The sequence below is a fragment of the Thunnus albacares genome, chromosome 16, assembly GCF_914725855.1.
Source record: "Thunnus albacares chromosome 16, fThuAlb1.1, whole genome shotgun sequence".
Taxonomy (NCBI): Eukaryota; Metazoa; Chordata; class Actinopteri; order Scombriformes; family Scombridae; genus Thunnus; species Thunnus albacares.
The window spans coordinates 8,596,319-8,614,993 of record NC_058121.1 but is presented as its reverse complement, the minus strand read 5'-3'; the positions used below and the strand labels follow the sequence as shown (position 1 = coordinate 8,614,993).

General features: G+C 39.8%; 1 protein-coding gene across 3 annotated transcripts in view; it reads right to left on the bottom strand.

Moving 5' to 3' along the window:
* Positions 1 to 18,675, bottom strand: part of LOC122999687 (cytospin-A-like) — a 93,491-nt gene that overhangs the window by 26,220 nt on the left and 48,596 nt on the right. For all 3 annotated transcript variants that reach the window (XM_044376817.1, XM_044376821.1, XM_044376820.1), the window contains exon 4: positions 12,731 to 12,820. The gene's annotated coding sequence lies outside the window, so the exon portion shown is untranslated. The remainder of the gene's footprint in view (positions 1 to 12,730; positions 12,821 to 18,675) is intronic.

The window sequence follows — 18,675 nt, the reverse complement described above, 5'->3', positions numbered from 1 at the left end:
TGGCCAAAACAGCTGACATGTTATCTGAGGTTGTTATGGCAAATGTATTAGTAGAGCTGCAACTGTAGAAAAATGCCCATCACAAGCAATTTTTGGACCAACAGTCTGAAATCCACATCTATTTCAGTCAGGGCACTCATGTCAAGGTTTTAACTTTTTACAGTATTGCATCAATGCATATTTTAGTTTAGCGGTGTGTCTCTGCTCATGTGATGTTCTGGAACAAATCTGAGCAAGCGTGACACAGAGACAACATTTGAAAAACATGTTAAATTTGTGAAAGCATGCAGCAGTGATGCAGAGTTCAGTGTTGTATGCAGACTGAATGAACACCAAATGTTTAGATGGAATATATGATTATAAGACGCACATGGAACATGTGACTATATTTAGCAACTAAATACTCCACTATGTTCACCAGCTAGTTGCTAACTTTGTCTCTCTGCTGTTTGGTGTTGGGCAGCATCCAGTTGTTTTGTCATTTATTGTGTTTGTGCTCATTAATATGAACATGGCATAAATGTTGTATTTGATGAAACTACAGGAAATGTTACCAAAAAAACAACAACATTGGATACATAAAGCAAATCAATTTGGTATTTGAGTTTACATTTGAAATCCATACCATAGAAATCAAGATATCAGCATCAACATTATTGAGACATGTAGTTTTAATCGGTATGCCATCATGCGTGAAATTGATTTGTGTGTGTGTGTGTGTGTGTGTGTGTTTTCCCTGGCAGCATCTATAGTGAACAGGGTTAGCAGATAATGGGATGTGCTGTGTGCAGGGTTAGCCTGTAGAGAAGCAGGGTGGTAGCAGTCATCTCAGTCTATCACACTCTGGGGATCGGTAGGAATCAGTAGGAATCAGGGCAGGAGAGAAGCTCTGTGTGTGTGTGTGTGGACACTAAGGTTAACATTACCACATAGGTTTGATCCTTTGCCAATGCCATGGTACCTGCCGTGTGTTAATGGCCAGAGTGTTCTGACTCACGCAGGGCAGCAATGCCTGCCAGGTGGTACATGTCCACACAGGGAATTCAGAGCGCTAATACTAATGTGCTAAACCAGCATCCAGTCAGGCAAGAGGGGAAGCCTGAGCACCTCGGACGAGATAAAACACCAGCAGGGCATGTCAGGGTGCACTGCTTAACTGGTTTACTCAGAAGGATGATCACATGCTCTGACTCATGCTCTGTTTCTATATCATGTACATAAACATGCGAGCACGCATGCACAGAAAAGTACAGATAAGTATTTTGCAGGTGATCAGTTAAAACACTTTTTTTTTTTGCTGTCCTGCATTCACAGTGTAAACAGCTTCACAACTCTTCAACTTCCTTTGTATTTGATTTCAAATAAAAAATAACTTTCCACTTGTGAACCTTTCTTTCAACTTTCAAATCACTTTGGCAAATCCCTAACTAGCGTCTAATCAGAAGGCTCTGCCCACTTGGAAACAGCCTATGTAAGAGGTTTTTACTTGACTCTGGCAGGCTGCTGGTATACAGCACCGTCATTCTGGCCTGAACAGCGAACTCTTGGCTCATCAGTACAACTTGAGCATGGAAGTGGAATATTAATATTCTTGGATATTACACTCAATAGGGACCCATCAGGCCTTTCGCGGATGGTCTTGAGTTCACTTTTGAGTCAATTTGGCATTTTGGTTCATTTTCAAATCATGGTTATGAAGATGTTAATCCTTTTAAGAGAACATGATTTTAATATAGGGGGACTGAGACTGCTTTTACTGCTGCTCTAAAGAGGTTTGGTAAAATGGATTTTTCAGCAATGCAGGGATGTAAATGCTACATACCCGAAGTAAAATCCACGAGTGAAGAACATTGCAGTGTGAATGAAATCCAGCCACTTAGTTTGAGGCCTTTTAGCGGCTTCAGCAATCGCTAATCGTCTTAATTTGTGAGGGATTAGATAAGTATGTTTGTCACCACAGAAACACAAAAGCCTTTAAGATCATGGCCTGTGCGCTGATGTCTCATGGCACACAGAGGTGAGAACACTGACAACACAGGCTGGCACCTGCTGGTGGTGACAGTTTAATTGACAACTAATTATGGAAAATTCTGGAACTTGTCTTGGTTTCCTCACAGGAGCCCGCACAGGGAGGGGAAAGTGTTGACATCTGCCAATCAATGGTTCAGATCATTCAGCTCAATGTTCATTCATGTCATCACTGACCAGTTTTTAAAAAATAATAACAAAGGCAGTAGAGGTTATCAGCAAGATTTGTGCTGTAGTATCCAAACAGAATTCTTTAGCAAAATACTCCAACAGAAGTAAAATTGACTATTTACTGTGGACTATTTTTGGGACTATTTACGGCAACAGGACGATCCACTGTATGCAAGATTGACTGAAAATAAACTACAGTGTTTGTGTTGATTGTAATGAAGGAACATGTCACCCAGCGCAACTGTGTGGCTCATTGATGTGAGTTTTTCTGACACCAATACTTGTTATTGGAATGAATTCAAGAAAAATATTGAATATTACTGATTTAATACTGCAGTGCAGCCATAGACCTCTTTTGTACAAAAAAAAAAAAAAAAAAAAAAAAAAAAGCTTTTTTTTCTCTGAGATAGAAACACTTCCACCAGGGGACAACTTTCCTCAGAAAATCTTGCAAAAGTCCTTACAAAATGCAGAGGAAAGTATAAAGGGTATAGATTTAGTCACAGAGTGCATTTGTCTTCAAGGCTTTTAGATTGACCACTTTAGAGACTGGGCATGTGTGTACTGTGTGTCATGCTGTGTGCTCAGAAGAGGGAGAGATGGGTAAAAGCATGCACCTCCTCTCCAAGCCATTATTTAGTCAGCCCATTAAAACCAAAAATCAAAGCTCTCTGGTCTCTTGGATCAACAGTCTATAGGAATAATAATATCCCATGATCCCGTTCAGGGTTCTCAAGTTTAACATGCTGAGTCTTAAGTGTCACACCCAGGCAGCCAGTTTGAAAGAAACCAGCTTATTGTCTCCTAGAAGTAGGTGTTTTCAGTCGTCGTCGTCAGTCTGTTAGAAGCATATCTTTAAAACACCTAAATTTCACTGAGAGTGCGACCATAGACAAAGGAGCAGTGTGTTGTTTCTGGTGCAGATAGTGCTGCCAATTGGCAGATAATGGGATGTGCTCCATGTTTTGGCTCATTACTCCAGAGAGAGCATAGAAGCAAAATTGTGTTTTAAAAAAAGATGAATTCCCTGAAAATTTCAATCCTGATGGCGACACCTGTGGTTACTGTGGTAACAGCGAGTGCGGTTTAATACCACAGAAAACACTCCTTGAGCAGCTACAGAAATGCAACAGAAGAGCATCTGTTTTATCTGTTTACAGTGCAGCCAAACAAACTCCAACTTTAATAAAGACACCAGTCAAAAATAACTGCAACTGCAATCTGATTTCATGCTGTACACAGCACAAGTTGTTTTCCAGACAAAATCAGGGCACAGTGAAGTTGTTTGCTTGAAGAGCTGGAGGTGTACAGCCTGTCGCCTGCAGCGCTTCATCTAGTAGCTCACTGTGGGAGCTCCTTCTACTTAAATATGAAGGCAAAAATATCTAAAAAGAATCTTTAAAAGACAGGGTGTGGGTGATTTCATGACATTGTCATCCCTAGAGCCATGTTGCTGGCGTGGCAAAAACTGTTTTTGATATGATGTGATATTTCCTGTAACTGGTTGCCAAAGATTTTTGGCATTACTGGAGATACACTGCCATGACTCTTTCATACATTTTGCATCTGCAACCAAATTTAGACTCTGCAAAATTGAATAGATGGCGCAATGAATTTAAACAGCCATGAATCATGAGTCTGAGTTTAACAGTTTTGGAGACAGTGTCCTTGCAGAAAACTAATATTCCAAAAGAAATCACGGCCACCACCAGCCAATCAACATGCAATCTAGAGGCTGGTTCATCCTTGGTGGAGGCATGTGCTCTCTAGTGCTTTCTAGTAATTAACTGCTCCCCAATAAACACAATTAAGGTACAGTGAGGTGCACGTACATACTGATGTCAGATACTCTTATTGATTTTGTGGTCTACATTCCAAGATCAATTTCCATGGTAGGATTTATTTGTAAAGGGGAGATGAAAATGTATGAACAGGTGATTCTTAATAAAATCAGACCTGGATCTGTTGGATGAGTTGCTGTTTAATTTTTGTTTGCATGGAAAAAAGCAACCAGCCCTGTGGAATTACACTGCATGGCTTTATTGAAAAACATATTAGCAAATAGTTGTACTTGCAAAAAATCCTTTAGATTAATGTCTTAATTTCTTGGAGGGTTCTGATTTGATTTTTAGTTATGTCATATTTGCCAATGGACCAGTCAACCAGTTATCCCTGCGCAAAACCCTTTACAACAGCAAGCTACCACCCAAGTCGCTCTGAAACCAGGACAAAAGCTTACTATTGTGACTGCAGTTGGGCATAATAAGAAATCTTGCTGTGTGAAATACCCAGTTTGTCCTTGTGTAATCTCCCTCAGAAGCATCTTTATTAAAATATTCTGTCACTGCAGTGTGCTCTTTGTATCTTAAGAGAAGACAGCTTCTGCTGAATGTCAGACTGCTTTGACAAATCACACTTGAGTGCGAGAGCCTCACTGCTGCTTGTGCGCAGCAAAACACAGCTGATGGAAACACCACAGCAGGACATCAAAATGGTCGCAATCAAAGATTTTTTTTCTGAAGAAATGAGGTCAAGCCGCTAAAAACTTGAGTTGCTTGAAACTAAATGTAAAGGGGGACTCAAAAATCATGTCCAATCCTCAATTTTTACACCTGGAAGAGCTGTGCTTTTAGCTGTGAGTTATCCCTCATGTTATCAGCTAAAATCAATTCAGTGTTGTATTAAACCAAAACAAAAAATAGGTTATAAAGTTTGTAAAAGACAAATTTTTCCAGTTAAAACTCTACAACAAGGAGTTTTAAAGCCGGGAGGGCTTGAATTTGTTGGTAGACTTACTTATCAGGTGTTTGAAATACTGAGACGTAGCCAGCAGCCATACCTAACTGAAAATGAAGCAGGTAACAGTCTGTCAGTCACCTGGCTGCAGAAGTTTTTGCAGGAAAAAAGAATCTCAGTTTTGACAGAAAAAGAGGTGGATTTTGGTCGTGAAGGGAAGGCTACAGTTTGGTTTTCTTTGCTGTCTTTCTGTTACAAGTCTTTACACATTGACTCTGTGAAAGTAGTTTTGTGCTGCTAAAGGGGACAAATCATGCTTTTTGTGATTTTCTGTTCTCTTGGTTCAGTTTCCAGAAGCCAATCAGAACAGAGTGGGCTCATCGGGAGCGGGACCTTAAAAAAAAGGATCTGAGTCAAACAGAGGCTGAACTGAGGGGCTTCATAAAGGGCCAGTATAAGATAAATAACATGTTTTTTGAGCAGTAAATCATGCAAAGATATTTCAGTAGAAGCCCCAGAATATAAATATAGACCTGATATGTCCTCTTTAATTATATCACTATAAACAATTTTAAAAAAAGAAGAATACATTTTGCCATGACGTTCCACACAACCTAAGCTAAATTTTCATTTAAAATGCCACAATCATTCTTCAAATAAGAAATCATTTAAGTGGTTTCTCAGTTGTTCATTAAGTTTCTTGAAAAAGGAATAGACCTGGATTGTCTCCCAAGGATTCGGCAGAGTTTAAGAAGAATGACACATTGCACAGAACAAAAAAACGGTCTTGGGACTTCCAGTAAAGACATGTGAAAATATATTAGTTATATAAGAAGGATTTCCTCCAACACAGGGTATGAGCCAGAAATCGAGTTTTGAAAGCCACAAATCTCAGCACCTGGCCAAGGAATTACTGAGTCATTGGTATTTATCAATAATACTATTAACCCCCGCTGATATATTAAGGCTATTTTGTGCAATATGGGACAGCACAAATCTCCATTATTGCCCGTTTAAAAAGTCAATATGAACAGAGTTGATTAAAATGCAAAACTGGACTGAACTTCACTAAAATCATATGGCCCACAAACATAACTATTATATGTAGTGTATACTTAATTTTTTTTTTAATTTTCCCATTGATACTTCAGTTAAGGAGAATGACTCACAGCAGCTCAGAAGCACATTGTTATACCTAATGATTATCATTATTATTAGTTTTCAATGGTGCATACTGTAAATAAAACTGTATGGTCAGAGCTCCATGTGGGCTTAAACATTGTGTACATGCAGAAACACACAGGTGCCTGAAACCCCAGCACTGATGGGCTACAGGACGTAGACATCTGGTTACACAAAGTGTGGCTGAAGAAAACATCTTGTGCACATGATCAGACACTTGTTTTTGGAATTTGATTAAGAAGTGAGTAAATAGAGTTAATAGTCATTTGGTGGCATGACAAACTGTATTAGTTATCGCTCTGTTTGATGCATTAAATGTATTATTCATACAGTGTGAGTGTGGTTGGCGGGTGCATGCAAGTAGGGAGAGAGTGTGCAGCATCTTGTTTGTTCGTACACACTTTTGCTACAGAACCAGATCCCTGAAAACTTTATTTTGCTTTTTTGAAAATGTTTTTCCACATAATTGGATGCTGTATTTTTTTTAGTGGTTATAAATTTTGGGATACAACGGTTAACAGAACCTCATTTCTAGGCCAGACTCCTACTGTATGTGAATGCTGTTCACCCAACTTCAGATGGTGAAATACTAGATAGAGCCCTTAAAACCATATTAAAACAACTAAATTAACAGACGTGCCCTGCTGATTCTGGTTTTGACAAAAACTTGAAGCTATTATAATCAATATTTGATATTATGTGAAAGGGGTTGCTCATAGTGATGAACCCACAGATAATTATCACCTGACTCTGCAGTTAAACTAAGCTCTACACAGTGTTTTGATCATTGATCTGCAACTTTACTGTTTTAGCTCACTGTCGCCGCTCTAAAAACCCTAAAAACCCTAAAAACCCGCTGTACACTACCTGCCCAGCACCAAACAACAGAACAAAGTTAGCAACTGGCTGGTGAACATAGTGGAGCATTTAGCTGCTAAAGAGCCAAATATTTTCCTAAGCAGTTAGACATCAAATCAAAGCTCAAAGGAGAATGAATATCAAAATTACATTTGTCAGGTGGACACAAACACAATTCCCAATGAATGCTTATGTTGATATGTGTCAGCTGGATGTTTGAATTAGCAACAGTTTGCCAAGACGTTTGCCATAGCAACTTAACATATGACAATGTTGTGTCCCCCAAGTGGCCAACAAATCAATTAATGCAGGTTTAAAGTCAGGAAATGTAATTCAAGGACACCATCATAACATTAGCAACAGCTGACAAGTTGGATGATTTGAAAATAGCACAAAAATAATTCCTGAAACTGAGATTACTGTCCTCCTGAGACTCCCTGGCTCATGCTGTGTTATGGAACAACAATCCACCCTGCTACCCAGTTAGGCCAGTGCGGTTGCACTTCCTTCCTACAGATCACCAGAAGGAGTCATAAGCCACTGAAGCAGTGCAGTCTATAACTGACCACAACCCCCCCCATACCCACACATACTTACAAACACAAACCCTCCTCATGCCATAACCCTCGGCCCTGTTCTCCATCATTCCCTCTCTACGTGTGAAGCACTCTTTCCTCTTGCTCACCGCTCACTAAGCTCAGCTAAGTGTTACTTTGAGATTAATACATGGGAGGCCCACTCTGCCAGATGATGTAATAATCGTGGTGGTTTGCTGTTGCCTAGATACAGGGAGACAGTAGAGAAAACACGCAGCCAGATCTTGCTGTCTCTGTCACCAAGACCTTCAGGACCGCTTGCATCAGTCAGAACAAACGTGTTCTGCACTGCACTCCTGGAACCAGTATGTCCAAAAAAAAAGGAAATCAGACAGACATGACTCCATACACTCATTCATTGTCTATACTATTTAAAAATTAGTGTTTCTCATTATATCATTTTCTTGAAGGCACCACAGGGTGTTGTTTTGCCGGAACTTATTATTCATCATCTTTGTACATAACATTAGTGCTTTGAGGATGCCAGAGCACCACCAGTAAAAAACTAGCTAACCCTTCAGACACCTCTTCCTCTGTATTCCTCTTGCTCCCCTTTAGCCTTGCACTAGCACAGATGTCCCACAGCTAAAAAAGGGAACTCCAATAGCCTGCTGAGATTCAGGTCACTATGTTTGTCAGTGTGTGTGTGTGTGTGTGTGTGTGTATGTTTGTGTGCGAGAGTGAGATTGGGAGAGAGGCGGTGACTAAGCCTCTGCTTCTGTAACAGTGTTGTAATAAGTGTATCTCCATTCTGCTTTAAACTCAACCAAGCCAAATTCAATCTGCTGGTTGCTATGGCAATTAAGTCTTCAACGCTGAAACTTCCTCTGCTTTTAAACTTGTATTACATTTTAAAGGTGAGGTGATGCACAAAGATGATTTAATATTCTGGTTCATTAGGATGAAGCTTGAGCTTTTGATGAATGACAACAGAAAAGGTATTTTTGTATTCTGAAGGCCTGTATGCTCACTCAGTTACATGTGTACTGGTGGACTTGTGAAATGTCATCAGTTGCAGCCTCAGGTTCCCTACGGAGTTTTCTTTTAAACACACAAAAGTTTACATTCAGCATGTTTTGGTATATTCAACCAGAACACGTGTGTATTCTTGAGGGCTAACAAATGTGGTGAGAGCATTGTAAGTAGATTTTTTTATATTTCATATATTACATCCATGTTTTCTTGCTAGCAGTCTTCTTCTTCACTGTCTTTGTTAGCGCATTGCGGTTTCCTGGCACATTACCACCACCAACAGTTGAAATAGAGTGAAACCGGTAGCAGGATGTGAATAGCACTGCCTGCATGTTTGCATGAATGTATGTGCATCCCTGTGCATGTGCATGATACAAAAGAAATGGGGAAACACTCAAAAATGTTGTTCTATAGCATTACTTGTGGTCACGAACTCCTTAGGGGACCTTCAAGATTACTTTGACACACATCAGGTTGGATGCATAAACAATGTGTACACACAAAAACCATGCATACGCCATTTCCTGCACATAAACTGGTATAAACTTTGACAGGAGTACAGACTGGTGGAGCACACAGTGAACTGATATGACAACAGCTTGTTCAGGGTGTGTCTTCGTCCATTTATGGCTAATTGTGGGAGTGGAAATGAGACTTGTGCTTCTGCGCCTAGTTCCACAATGACTCAGTTTTATAAAACACAAACATGAATATGCACAGCTATATATAAATCTAACGAAAAGAATGCGTGTGCATATTTCTAGCTTTGTGCATACACACAGTTTTAGTCATGAATCTACACAGATTTCTATGCATCTGGCCCCAGGTGTACAGTTATGAAGTGGAATCACCAGAGTCTAACTGGGATAGCAATTGCTGTTGTCACAATTGCAATTGAGTGTACACTGAGTTTGGACCCCCAAGTTCACTTTTGGACACCTTTAACAGAAGTGCATCCTCACACTAACTTAGGGAAACACCTCTGCAGCAAAAAGAGTGTGTTTGGTCATGGAAAAATTCTTGAGCACAACCTAGCAAGAGCAGAATCCCCACAAGCCTTTTTCTCACAAAAGACCGCCATCTTCTCTGCTGGATGAGTAATGATGGGCCATCATTTCGCCACCATCTGCTTCTCTGGTGCCAGGGCTCTTTGAGAGACTGGCTGTGACCTTGGGGGGAGTCTGGCCTGGCTGGGCCTGACTGCATGACCTGGACTCTTGCTGCCAGCTGTCCATTAGTTCTGAAGAAACACTGTGTGATGAGTCAGTGATGCCTCGCTTGTACTGCATCTACTGTAGATTGGCTGTTAGATTGGCAATCATCATGCATTTTCGTTGGTAGAAAAGCATTTCAAGTGGTTTCTGCCTCATTAGGTGGTGTGAGGCGCAGAACAGGAGATGGAGGAGTTTAGCTATGTTTTTGAAAAGGCATGGTTGATGGCGTACTCCTCCGAGTCTCCAGTAGACTTTTACAATTTAGCCATTTTCAATGTGACAGCAGCAAAGTCTGACACTTTTGACAGTGTCATGTTCGGATGAGCTGTGCTGGTTTCCAAACTAAATGTAGAACCTGTCAGACTTCCACTTTTCATTCTCCACACACACCAAAGCAAAAAACCTTCATTGCAAACTGTAACCATAGTTAAACAAGTTACTCTGCAGATGAGAGGGTTGTAGGGCTCCACATCTACATTTTGAGATCATGAATCTTCCCTCCCAGGCTCTTAAAATGCAACATTACATTGCGCTGATTGATTGATCACCTTAACGTTGGCACAGGTGTAACTGATTGGTCACACAAGGATTGCATTTTGACTTGAAGTGCAATTGAATGTTATTCAAAGATGGAGTTTAGAGGAGCATTAACTAATCTAGCTACCTCGTTTAGACCAGTGGGAATGGTGACAGAGCTCGCAGAACATTACTCCTCCTAGACTAGTCTCTGCAAAAGCTCCTCACTCCCGCTCTCTTCAGCTACAGTATCCTGTGCTTGACACTATCAATAAAGTCAAGTCACATTTGCACAATAGGGGTGAGTAAGGTAGCTAATTACAGCAGATATTCAACAGAAATGTCAACTGATAAGGCAATATATCACCATGCTAAATACATGAATAATAAAACACATTTGATAGTTGCTTTTGCTTGAATTATTAGCCCATGTAGCTGTGTTGTGACAGTGGTCATATAGTCATTGTTGGGCTGTTAAAAAGACAGTATAGACAGGGGAATTAGGGATAAAGGGCACACAATTTTTTCGCTTCCCTTTCAAATGGTAGAAATGGTGTCATGAGACAGCTGAATGTCACCTCGAAAGATGACATTTGCTTCTGACCACTATGAGATTTTTTTTTTAAGCAAACTGTGAGTGGGCATACAGGCCTTTGCTTGTAAACAGACTGCATGTATGTGTGCCTGTGATTGTGTAGCTGTGTGTGTGTTTTGATGTATTTATTGCCTGGGGTGAAAGTCTGACATTACACAGTGACCCAAGACACATTATATACTGTAGAAGCAGAGAGGTTTTTTTTTAGGCAAGACTGCTATGAACCATGGACTGTATAAAAATAATGGACCATATTTAGACAAGAGGGTGGATCTGACTCTAACTGCTAGCCACTAGCAGCTAGCTTGGTTAGCATGGTGCATTTACAGTCTATGATTAACTGTGATAATGCTAATGCTAATGCTAAGGCTTAAAACCATTGAAACAAAATGTACTTACTGGAAAAACTGAACATCTGACTCCTTAGAGGGTCTTTTGGTACAACCAAGTGCTGTACAAGACATTTTTAGGCCACCAAAATGTTTACGTTATCTAACCAAAGTTGTTGCCATGGTAGCCACATCCTAAAGTATACCCTGCTTTATCGTCAAATTTAAATTAAATGGGACCATATTTTACAAAATGAACATCATGCTGCATTGAAGAAGACTTGAAACTAGTGACTGAGACCATAAACTCATCAGGAAAGTGTTTACTGAGGTAAGAAATCAAGTGAGAAGTAGGGTCATTTTCTCATAGACTTCCAATTGGACTTCTTTTTGGAGCCAGTGGAGTCGCCTCCTGATGGCCATTAGAGAGAATGCAGGTTTAAGTCACTTCTGCATTGGCTTCACTTTTCAGACCTGGAACTACCCGCTTGCTATGAACAGAGTCACACATGTTGCTGTATTGATACTCCAGGCCCACACAAACCCATCTCTTTCCATTCTGTCCTAACTGTACTGTCTAAAAAAAGCAAAAACACAGCCACATTACATCTGTGTCGTTGTGATAGTGCTGTAAATATAATCCCAGTGTCCATAGCTGCTGTCACAGTGGTACCAGAGTGTCTATTTTTCCCTCCATGGGGGGAGAGGTGGGCCACTCAGCTGACAGCCGAGGTCATCGCACTTGTTTATATGTGGGCTGGTGCTGTGACAGGCTTGTACTTTAAAAATCCTGAAGACGAGGCCTGTAGAGTAACATACACACCGTTGCTTTGTCCTTTGAGGTAGAGGCAACCAAATCCCAAACTTTAAATCCAGAGGAGATGTTTGATGTTGGAGAAAAAAGATGAAATGCTTATTTCTTTTAGCATGCTGAGCTCCTGACAAATCCTAATGCTATGATAGAGAGCACACATGAAATGCAGAAGGCCAAAGTTAAAGGCAGTTGTAAGAATAAATGGAGAAATGATGTACAGTGAAGTGTGTTTGATCATAAATGTCTGTGTCACCCTTTATGGCACATTTAGCATGTTCTTATGACTCATTAATGTGCCAGACGGCTCACTGAACACTGCAGCAGCACGTGGTTTAATTATTGCAGGGCAGGATAATCTGTCAAAATGACTGATTTGGACACGTGCCCTTCTTGCTGGATATATCTGGTATTTGCAAGCAGTAACATTTACAGTAAATATATTGCTCTAATGTTTTTTGAGTTGTATTTATATTCATATATCTTTCACCCTGCTCTTAATTTATGGGTGCTTCTTGTCCTCTTTGGATAAGTACAAAGTTGTAAGTGAAACCTACCTTGCAAACAGTCTCCCACTGACACATCTGGTGTTGCCTGGCAACCACTTAGCATTTTTGTGAAGGGTACCCTTATTCCCATATTCAAAAAAAGGCACGGTGAAGGCTAAGTTCCTTGAACTCCTGCTGTGGGTGTTTGAATACTGAATAGATCATGTTTCTCACCATACACCAGGAGGAGCACCGCAGTCTTATTCTTGTGCCAGCATCTCTACACCAGCTATTCCATGAAGGCTGTAAACTTTTTCTCATCGGCTGCAGAAAAAAAAAGTAAAAGTACAGAAAGAGATTAGAGTTACAGATAAAGTTTTGTGAGAGATCAATAGGCTATTATGCCTTGGGGCTGTTTTGAGAATGGAATGTATTCTTAAATGTATTGAAATGGATGTTGTGTAACTGGAATTTGTCTTTTTTAAAGAGTGAGTTGGAACAACTGCATTCATGTTTTTTCTCTGAAATATGCAGGAAGCAGACAGACACACTTTTCTATGTGCGTATTGATGTCCTGACATTGTAGTTGTGCGGATAAAATACATTACCCACAGAGGTTTTCTGTGTGATTTTGTTACACCACTGAACTGTGGCTCCCTCTCTTTCCTGTCATTATTTTATTCAACACTAAAACTTCCTGAGGTGACTTTAAAATTACATTTGAATGACAAAACAAACATTTCTCACAAATAGTTTACTTACTTAGCCCAACTAATACTGGATTTTTGAGCCCAGTTACAATACTGATATTTGAGAGTTAAAAAAGAAAATGATACATTTTTATTTTTTTACATAAACACATAATATAAACAACATTTTTTGTTAAGGATCCCTTAACATATAACCAAGTTATGTACTAAGTGGGATGTCTGGCAGTTGAAAAATAACATGTCAGTGTTCTCTAGTGGACAAACTATGTGATGGTGATGCTGTTTTTGAATTACCTCGAACAAATCTTGACATTTTGTAATGCAATTAGATGTTATTTTAATCAGTATTCATATATATATGAATACTGATAAAATAACATCTACAAAATAACAAAACTGATAAAATAATCTAATTGCAGTACAAAATGTCAAGATTTGTTTGAGGTAATTCAAAAACAGAGTCACCATCACGTAGTTTGTCCACTAGAGAACACTGACATGTTTATTTTTTTATATTTACACACACACACACACACACACACACACACACACACACACACACACACATATAAACTTAGCACAAAAAGTAAGGAAATTTGTGTTTGGTAGATCATTTCTTTGTTGTAACAATGCTTCTTGGCAATAAATCTTATACCATTGAAAAGCCTGTTTATTTCCCTTTTAAATGGTGTCACATTTGTAAGGAACATGCATTTGTGGGATGAGCAGCAGAGCTGAATATGTGGGTTGCGCCCATGAAAAATTTGCCAAATCTTCTCTGCCAATGCCAAACAGCTGTATACACAAAGCTTATACATTTACAGTTTTTGTTGATATTGTCAGAAAGGTGATAATTTTACTTTATATTTATTATTGAGGTTGTAGTGGGTGTTGTTGGTGTATTGGAGTGCATTACATTGAAAAGTGTTCCTAATATTTTGCCCCCCTCATGTATGTTAATGGAGTGGACAAAATATTAGGAACACCGTAAATCTTTCAAGACAATACATACATCACTGTACACGCTATCTTGTCTTTGACAAAGTAGACTTGTCATAATCTGCTCCTCAGTCCCTCTCTGCAGCCACACTCTCTCATCCCAGCCCTCTACATTGCTCTCTGTCTCCAGTCCCTGCTCACTTCTCCTGTACCATGTTCTTTCCTCCAATTCCCCAGACCTGCCATCCTCAAGCTGTCCACCAGATGCCCTTGGACTTAACTTCCTATCCCCATCTAAACACCTGTTCCCACTTCTCATCAGTCCTGCAGTTACCTGGCCTGGCCCACTCCGCCCAGTCCTCATCTCCAACTCATTCCTTCGTCAGTCAGTCACTTCATATATTGACCCAGGGGCCTCATTTATAAACATTGCGTACACACAAAAGAAGGCGTACGCCACTTTCTAAGCAAACTTTAGGATTTATATAAAACAGACTTGATGGGAGAATGTGCGGACCTCCACGAAAACTCTGACCCATGCATACGCACATAAACTGGAGAAATGAGAAACTGCGACTCCGATGGCAGACAGATAAAATGCGAGAAACGGTTTGAAATTGATACCATTGGGTAAAATGAATCGAAATATTACCTGTCATGCATTGCATGCAGAGTTCATTTGCCAAAATGAATACAAGCCATTCTCAAAATGAATAAACAAACACCTGTTTGATTGATACTCCCTGGAGCACACACACAAATAAAAAACATGATTTAGGATAATGAATAAAAACTGAGATATCTATCTGTTGTTGCAAAAGAACCCCTCAACCCTCACAGGCGTCACTTGTAAAAACACAACATATGGATAAACATAACATTATTTATCAAGTAGATCTTTCAGTGTAAAGCTTATCAGAATCAGAATTGTGTTCATTGCCAAGTACATACAGGGAAGCACAATTTGCGTTGGTGTTGTGGTGCGCAGCAGTCTTAAATGTACACAAAAATGAAGAAATAATATAAAAAGGAATGAATTTACAAAAGCAGAAAAATGTAAAATATATTCTGTGTAACAGGAGCAGCTAACAGGTTTAAATTTTAAATATTAAATAGAAAGGAAAGGGATGGATCTGCAAGATATTGATTTAAAGTAGGCTAAACAGTATATAGTGTGCAGTTATTAATAGTAAAATAAGTTGCAAAGATCACAGAAGTGTCACATAAAACAAGTCTTATTTCTTTTAACTCCTTGGCAACCTGCATCTGTGAGGAGTCTGCTGGAGGGTTGAGATGCACAAGGTGCAGTGGAGTCCACCAAACTGGGCGCACTCAGCTCAGCTGCAGCGGCAACGACCCTGCCGTAACACACAGTGACTAAAAGCAATAGAAAATGTCTCATTTGTCTGTGTAAATAAATATTTAAACACAACTTGAAGGCATTTGGTTTACTCTTTTTTCTAACGAGGGAATACAAATTACGTACAAGGGTTATCCGATGTGTCTTGCATATCTGTGTCCCCCTCCACCTCCGTCACTACTCAGGAGAGATTCCCCGATAATTCCTGCAATTCACTCATAAGGGGGGTGAGCTCCGGTATCCCTTTCCCCCCGCCAGTGGCACAAACACTCTACTTTTATGTCGGACCACTTCTTTTTTTATTTTGGAGAGGATCCGACCTTCTGAGCCAGCATTATTCACTGTGTCCGCCACATGCTGCCACTCTAAACCCTGTTTGGCATTTGTAGTGCCCACACTGAGTCCACTAAACAATATATTTTTTCTTGTCTCAACCTCCCCAACAAGAAGTTCGATTCCACATGGTGTGAAATTTCTTTTTTTTAGCTTTTCTGTTAGTGTTTGCCATGGTTGTCTTCATGCAGTCAAATGAATAATAATTTCACCGACTATTTATGGGCAACTATGGGCGTTACAAGGGTAGGACAAGACGCTCTCTCATGTGCACCAAATATCGAGTTGATTGTGATTTTTTAAAGGGAAACCAGCCTAGGATGTGTGTGCGCACTGTATTATAAATCAGAATATTTTTCCTGAATCCTGTTACCTGAACCTGTATCATATCTGCACCTGCTTGCCTGTCTGGACTTTTCCCTGTTTCATCCCTGCAACTCTGTGGACTTGATGCAACTGCTGTTTGGACTGTTAGGACTTGCCACCCATACCTGTGAGCTTTTGAATTTTCTCTTTAGACAATAAACTCACTGAACCCTGCCTGCCTCCATTGGCTGCACTTGGGACCACTTGCCCGCACTCCACCGTGACAAGACTAAATAATTCACTAATTAATTAAACCAAAGTTGCATGCTAAGTCCTATTTATTCATTTAATCTTTGATGTTATTAATTACAGTCAAGGTTCGTATATTTATGGTACAAGATAGAATACAGACTTCCCTTACATGCAACTGAATTGTGTTTTGTTTATATTGGGTCACTATTGGGTCCTCTCATGGTTAAATACTATTTTATATAATCTAAGTAAGAGCATGTTTTCTCACTGTGGATTAACATACGGCTGCCATATTGACAACTTCATTATTTGTCATGAGGAAAATTTGCAAGAAGTCACCATCACAGCCAAATGACATGGTAATGGATTCAGAACAGCAGCTGATCTGCCTGTAACTGTAATTATCTCCACATCCTGCTTTTACTTTCATTAGCAGCCTGTCTCCATAGTGTGCTAACTGTGAGACAGCCAAATGAGAACAAATTAATAAGACTCTGGAAGTGTCCCAACTCTCTTGGAGGAAAATATCCGGCTTATTGTGAAAAAGCACAACAACAATTGAAACTGGAAAAAAGTGCAACTGTGCTCTGTGGCTTTGTGGAATCCTTTAATCAGGTTTTTGGTTGAATCTCATACGTTGCGAGATGTATCCATAGACAAGAGAAAAGATTTCATGCTAGCTAATGTTTGTTTGATTGAAAGTTCTTGTCTCGGTTTAGGAATATAAAGACATTATTGTGAATCATTATCTTCATCTTGAAACAAGCTGAATAGCATTTAAACATGTAAAACATGCCACCCATCCCTAGTTAGCGGCTTAATTAAAAGGTCATGAGAGAAAACAAACTTGGACTAAATTCAAGATGGTTCCATTTTTGCAATGTGTGAAAGCATTTTTCACTTTTTCAGTGGCCAACTGCATGTCACACCCTGTAAACCTGTAAAACTGTTTGCTGGGACATTGTTTATCTAATGGCGTCATAATGGTTGACATTCTTTTGGACTTGAACCAAGAGACCTGAGATTGCCCCTTTAGAGAACTCATTTGTCTTAATTATGAAACCATTAATGGTTTTGTTTAAAGAAATAATATCGAAGATTTTCATTTAAATAAATGTCTATTTAGTCACTATCACTACCGAATGAGGTAACACAATGGTGATTGAGGCTATGGCCCACTAATGAAAGCCCTTGCATTTGCAGTATTACGAACTGTGTGTCAGTGGCGACATTCCCGTGAAAAAAATCACAAGCTGTGCAGTTAATGACACGTTTTCCATCACCCAGCAGTGGCTGGTCCGTCAGAGAGGGTGGGTGGAGTTAACGCAACAGACTTGCTCGTCTGCAACTCACTTGTGTGTGAAGTGGCATACAGTTTTTTTCTGGTATCTGCTAGCGTTGCCAACTGCCAACTGACATCACACAGGCAACACTGTTTGGATCTCTGGGAAGCGAAGTCCAAAATACACCTGCAATTACCGCTTATTTCCATAGGTGCCGCCAAAGAGAATGAAACAGAGATCTTTGAGATTGTTACTTTACAGAAACTGAAAATAATTAAAAATAGCCTCTACCTCTTTTTTGTCATTGTCAGGACTTTTTGGCTGTCTGGTATGCTCTTTTTTCCCTCTATCTGCTGTCTCTTTCTACCTTTTGATTCCTATAAGTATTATTTGAATACTGCAGGTATGGCATCAGTCCTTTTCAGCCATCTTATTCCTCTCTACACACAGTTTTACTTCCAGAGTTCTTCATTGCAAATAGGTTGTAGAAAATCCACTTGCCTCTTGAGTAGGAGTGTGTAGCCTACTTGTATGTGCAGCCTGTACATTTATGTATGTATGTGTGTGTGTCTGTGTGCGCCTGTGTGTGTGTGAGACAAAGAGTAAAGTAGGGAGGACAGGAAAGGAATCATTCAGTAATACCTGCCTGTGAATGAATGTGTGTATCTGCAGTCTTAAAGGCAGAGAGAAGAGATCTACCCAATTAAATAAGGGCCGCACTGCCTTATTATTTATGCACATGGTGTCCAGCTTCCTTGAGTAAATCTGATAAATCACTTTCCTTGCGGTAAAATCAATATGTGTGGCACACACAACGCCTCAGCCCAAAACAAACCCAGATAATGCCCCAGATATGGAGGCTGTGTTTTCCCTCTCAAAGCCTGATATGCACATTATCAATAATGCATATGAGGGTACAGGTTGTTTGTTTATATCTGTAATTAAGTTACTTTTACCCTCACACTATGGCATCAATTAAACAGAACATGAGAGGCT